The sequence below is a fragment of the Pollicipes pollicipes genome, unplaced genomic scaffold (genome assembly GCF_011947565.3).
Source record: "Pollicipes pollicipes isolate AB1234 unplaced genomic scaffold, Ppol_2.1 Scaffold_3087;HRSCAF=3621_pilon_pilon_pilon, whole genome shotgun sequence".
Taxonomy (NCBI): Eukaryota; Metazoa; Arthropoda; class Thecostraca; order Pollicipedomorpha; family Pollicipedidae; genus Pollicipes; species Pollicipes pollicipes.
The window spans coordinates 28,003,541-28,010,042 of record NW_023596225.1 but is presented as its reverse complement, the minus strand read 5'-3'; positions in this window follow the sequence as shown (position 1 = coordinate 28,010,042).

Below are 6,502 nucleotides of genomic sequence, written 5' to 3'. Positions count from 1 at the left end.
ACACCTATACAACCTCACCCCTAAAACCCCAACATGATTTTATCCTATACAGTCTGATCTCTCGCGAAACAAAAATCTTATATACCTATGTCTAAAGTACACACACACATACACACACACGCACACACACACACACACACACCACACACACACACACACACACACACACACACACACACACACACACACACACATATATATATATATATATATATATATATATATATATATATATATATATATATACCAAATTTACAGCCATGCTCGCAGCAAGATAAAAAAGACAGTATTTAACTTTCGTACTATTCAGTAAAGTTCAGCTATCTACATGCATATCTTTGTTTGACTCCGTGAATAATGGACACAAAACAAAGAAAAGCCCAATATGTGAGCTAAAGATGCGCGTATATGTTTTGGTAAGCGGACCGATCATCGTCAATCCACTTACAAACACGCACTCGGACGGGTTCGGGAGGAACCCATGACGCCCATTCCTGCTCGCTCGTGAGAGGCTCCAGAGATGCTGGCGGCTGCTGAGGCGCCGCGCCGCCCGCCGCCTCCGCCCACTGCTGCCCCAGTGCACGCCGCACCTGTCTCACGGCCCGCATCTGCCGCGGCGGCTGTCGACACGTGACCTGCCGGGTCGCCGAGCGTCCCGTCGGAGCGCACCTGGTGCTGCTGGGGCGTGCGCTCGTCCGGCCGCACCATATTTGAACGCCGAGATTGCGCGCACGGGCGGCGGCCGGTCGCGGCATCTGTTCTGGCGACGACGGCTGCTGCATGCGAATGAGGCTGGCGCTCGGTGCGTCCCATCGGCGCACACACAGGCGGGACGCGCGCCGCTCCACGCCGGTGGTGTGCCGTACATCTGTCCCCCTCCCCCCCCCCCCCAGCCGGCCGCCACCATAACTTCCTCTGCTCTCTCCCTCTCTCCTCCTCTTTCCGTGTCTTTTTCTCGCCCAGTCTCTGCTCCAAAGCAAACTTCCGCCACCACCGGGCGCTCTCCGTCTCCGGAGAGTGCCGGTAAGCCTCTGTAACTAATCCTGTCAGCACTGCCAGGCCGCAAGCCGCCCGACGTACGGGCGCCGTGAGCGACTCACGCCGCGCGGACGCTCCAGCGGGAGGCGTTCTCCTCGTTGCAACAGCGACTGGGCGGCCCGCGTCCAACGCGGCGCCCGGCACGTAAGCACCGCGCCGCGAGCTGACTCACTTGACGGCGCTCGGCTGCTCGGGGGCGACAGATGCGAGCGCGCCGCAGCGGGACCGATCATAAACCCTGAGCTGATTCACTGGACGACAGCTGCGGCCGGGGGACGGCACGCCGGGCCGTGACGTCACGGAGCCTGAGCCCGCCGGGTCACGCGAGCGGCGCTCCGCGCGGCTGAGGCTGCGAGCGGCCCCCTCCCCCCAGCCGGCAGCCAGGCGAGCTGCCGCGGCGCTGGCCACTGCCCGGTCTTCAGACGTCACAAGCGACGGCCTTCCTCTCTCAGCACGTCGCGGCAGAGACACCATTCCGTGCTCGGGGCATGTGTCTAGTGGCGACAACCGAGCCACGTACGGTGCAGGGTGCGCTAGGAGCTGACCCTGGCGGCGGCCGCTGTGGAGACGAGCCAGAGCGTGTTCGTCCGCTGTGGGTGCGAGCAAGAGCGTGTTCGTCCGCTGTGGGTGCGAGCAAGAGTGTGTTCGTCCGCTGTGGGTGCGAGCAAGAGCGTGTTCGTCCGCTGTGGGTGCGAGCAAGAGCGTGTTCGTCCGCTGTGGGTGCGAGCAAGAGTGTGTTCGTCCGCCGCGGGTACGAGTCAGAGCATGTTCGTCCGCTGTGGGTGCGAGCAAAAGCGCATTCTTTCTTCCGAAGTGGTCGGGCACGTTTCGTGAGAAACAGTCTGAGATGCGCTTCGTTTTACCACTGTCCTCAAGCATTTGTGTCGTGATGTACAAGTGTATTGTGTTTACTTAAAATGGCCGCCAAGCCGATCCGCGCCAGTACTCCGTTTTTTAGTGTTTATCATAAACATGTAATACGTTATCGATTTATATGCTTATGCTTCGCTATATTTATACTAATCTTACAGATCGAAGGCAAGAGCGGCGAAAAACGATGCTGCACTGGATGGTGCAATATATCCCACATGCACAGTTATCTATGATGAGTCGTCACCAAATGACGAACAGATAGAATGTATCATGTTACTGAAGCGATGCTTAAGCAATGTTTGTGAAATGCACCAACCTTTGGGTGAAATGTGAGTTGGGGCACATTTAATTGCTCAACGTCTTATCTAGTGATTATGTGTCTCATCGATATGTTAAACAGCCGGCGTTGCTTTTCTTACTCGCTACAAAGGAGTGCCACACTGCGCTTCGCTTAAGTTGATCATGCTGTTTAATGGACTCAAGACCATAGATAGAACGCCTTCAGCCTCACCACTTTCCTTAGCTTGCAACGCTCTGTAAAGAATGCGTCCTGAACACTTCAACCGGTCTATGGTGAGCATGATGTGATCGAACACGTAGCCAGGTGGGGGGGGGGGGGGCAATGGGCTCATGGCCCCTCAGTCAAAAGTCCCACCCTACATATTTAGCGCTATCGCAGAAAGTTGGTCCGATTTCGCAGGAGTTTGGAAACGATTGGACATTTACCCCCGCCGCTGGGGGAAAAGTCCAGGTATGTGCTTGCCAATATCACATGCAAGAACAGGTCACAACGCTGACTCGCATGTACATCCTTCGACGAACTTACACGCAAGCATTCATGCGTGCACAAGCAAAGCGTTTACGTGCACAGACGCACATTATCGTGCGCTCAGGCGAATGGAAGTGCAAACGCGTACAAACACGCACACAAGCATGCGTCCACACGGATGCAAGCACCCGCGTACCCCCCCCCCCTCTCTGGCATATATATATATATATATATATATATATATATATATATATATATATATATATATATATATATATATATCTATATATATATATCTATCTATCTATCTATCTATCTATCTATCTATCTATATCTATATATCTATATATCTATATATCTATATCCATATATATATATATATATATATATATATATATATATATATATATATATATATATATATATATACCGAGAGGCGTTGTGAACCGGACGCTCACGAGCGCGTTGGCCATGAACCGCGCCAATCCCTGAGCCGGCGTCAGCGATCGTATCGGACGGTGCTGGCGAACGGAATTCTCATTCAGGTGGACCGGATCTTGCGCCAGGCGACCGCAACACTGCGCTGTGTGACCACGATCCTGCGCTGTATGATCACGGTACTGCACTGTGTGACCGCGATCCTGCACTGCATGATCGCGATCATACCCTGCATGACCGCGATCCTGCACTGTGTGACCGCGATCCTGCGCTGTGTGAGCGCGGTTCTGCGCTGTGTGACCGCGACCCTGTACTGCATGACCTCGGTCCTGTACTGCATGACCGCGATCATACGCTGCGTGACCACATTCCTACGCTGTGTGGCCACGGTCATATGCTGGGCAAACAGCATGCTGCGCTTGACGAACGGCATCCTGCGGCGGCAGACGGGATCCGACGACGAATGAGGACGATCCTGAGCCGCCAAAGAGACCCTATGTCGGAAAAAAGTCCTGCGCACGGTAACGGCGCCCTCGTCCAGGCGCCGGCATCGGCGCCGATCCGGATATACTGGCGTCACGACCACACCGAGGGTCAAGGTCAGCAAGGAGGCGGCATCCCTCCTGCACCACTCTAATGTATGGCGGTGTAGAGGAGGGTTAAACCGGGGCGGCCAGACCCTCGTCCGCTGTGCTCTCAGCACAAGCCAGCCGGACAGAACGCACTGTTGTATCGCCGTTGCAAGCGGTCGCGACAGGTTTACGCTCCCGTGCGGGTGCGGTTGAGGTGAGAGTCTTCTTGTGGTCATGACGGTTATCTGCCTGCGGTCAGATTACAACATAGGCTTAAAGTGCTGCAGGCTACACGTCACATGCGACTGCACCACAACAACCGACGGTAGGAACACGAGACGTGCGGTATGCTAACGGGGAGTCGGTGTCGCGGCCACGGAGTCCCCGTCCGGGAGGCGCTAAGGCTCGTGGTGGCGAGAGCGGCTGATGTCAGAGCACCGCTGTAGTTTGCCTAGTGGGCTGACACGGACAAACCGTTCGTCGAAAGTGCAACTGCGCCCACACAACAGCGCATCCTACACGACAGCCCACCTCACACCACAGCCCGCTTCACGCAGCAGTGCCCCCTCGCACAACAGCCCACGAGCCGTCACCAGGGGTCGGTGCACCACTCATTCTTATTCAGACTAAGATGCGGTCGGACATGGCTGCTGCGGCGAAAAGTGCTTCATCACTGCGCCGGCCGGCCCGGCGAGGAGCAGAAGAATGGTCAAAGGGGCGGCAGGCGGCGGGCTGCTGCTCTGCCCGAGATCTTCTCACCGGCTCTGAGCGAGAGACGGCGGACGCAGCGCCCGAGATCTTCTCGCCGGCTCTGAGCGAGGGACGGCGGACGGCGAGCTGCCGCTCTGCCCGAGATCTTCTCACCGGCTCTGAGCGAGGGACGGCGGACGGCGAGCTGCCCCTCTGCCCGAGATATTCTTGCCGCCTCTGAGCGAGGGACGGCGGGCGGCAGGCCACCGCTCTGCCCGAGATCTTCTCGCCGACTCTGAGCGAGGGACGGCGGACGCAGCGCCCGAGATCTTCTCACTGGCTCTGAGCAGGGAACGGCGGACGCAGCGCCCAAGATTTCCTCACCAGCTCCGAGCGAGGCCCGTCGGGACGTGCGTGTCAGGTGTGGCAGGCAGCCGGTGCGCTACCAGCCAACGCAGATCAAGGTGGTACCTTATTTCACTGAAGTCAGTAGCTCCACATTTTGACATTTTTTCTTGTCACCAGGGACGTGTTCAGGTAAGCAGTATCGGTTAACGAACATCACTGCACTTATTCAAATCAGGTTCAGGTGACCTTTCGAGTAAGCGCTGTAGCCACATTTGGCGGGTGTTTCGCGGAGTACTCCACGCCCGGCTCCTCGGTGAATCGGGCAGTGTTCCAGAACTGACTTGTGTGTGCCTCGGGCGGTGATCCAGACCCGGGTCCGCCGATCAAATTGGTCTGACTGCTGGTAAACCCAGCTGGGCTGACTTCAAATACGCCCCCCCCCCCCTTCCTCCGTTCTCTGCAGAGAATCGGCAGCCAGCGCCCGGTTCTCGTCTGAACGCCGCAGCTCACAATGATCTCGTCGGCGCGCCGGCGTCACCGGAGAGAGTGAGCGCCGTTTGAATGTCAGCTCCGGTGACCTCGAGTTCCAGGGCTGACAGCCATGCACGGCCACTCTCAGAGCCAAGGTCACCTTGCCACGTCACAGGACTTCCCGGCCGGCGGCGGCGGCACGGCGAGCGCGCGGCGACTTCGACGGGCTTGAGCCAACTCCCGCTGCGTGACACCGCTCAGCAGGCGCGCTCCGAGCCGGCTGGCGGCGCCTCTGATCCGGCGACCGCACCCGACGGGGCCTCTGATCCGGCGGCCGCACCCGACGGCGCCTCTGATCCGGCGATCGCACCCGATGGCGCCTCTGATCTGGCGACCGCACCCAACACCGCTGATCCAACGACCGCACCCGACAGCGTCTCTGATCCGACGACCGCACCCAACAGTGCCTCTGATCTGGCGACCGCGCCCAACAGCGCCTCTGATCCGACGATTGCACCCGACGGCGCCTCTGATCCGGCAATGGCACCCGACGGCGCCTCCGACCCGACGGTCGTCGCAGCCGCCGGCAGCCCGGGCTGCCCGGCTGCGGCGCAGCCTTCGGCACGCGTCTGAGGAACGGTGTCAGCCACACGAGACGGCCCGGGACCGAGGACAGTGCGGCGGCGCTGGTGGACGGGCCCGAGAAAGAGCGAGCGGAGCGAAGTCACAGCAGCCACAACCTCCCCATGGAGAAATATAATTTTGTCTCACCTTGAATAGCGTTGTTTTGGCAGCAGATACACCTGGCTTACGGTAGGAGTTCTCCACCCATAATCAATAGTCGTCCTGCGACCTCACACAGTGAGTCTCCATCAACAGGCGCCCTTCGTATTCTCGATGCGGTGGGCAGAGAAGCAAGAAAATGGTTCGGTGGCTCCCCTCCCCCCCCCCCAACAAAAGACTACTTTTGCGTAAAACCTAGTGTTTCCGCCAAACTCTGTAGCTTTTAGTGGAAACAAATAATTGACCAGTAAACACCAGGGGGAAATTGCACCCTAGACCCATGACGTTGCGTTCAAAGGGCATACTATTCCCCCTCCGAACGTTTCGCGAGTTTCGCAAGTTCCCGTATGGGTGCAATCGCCCTGCGTGGTTGTAGAGGGTTTGAACACAGGGTTCACGCATTCGACAGTGTAAGGAGCACAGTGCCTTGACGCACCCGGTGAGAGAGTTATCTGACCTTCCGGCCACGGGCTTCGCAGCGTGGCGCCGACGCGTCCCCGGGCGCCTGCGGCCAGTCACA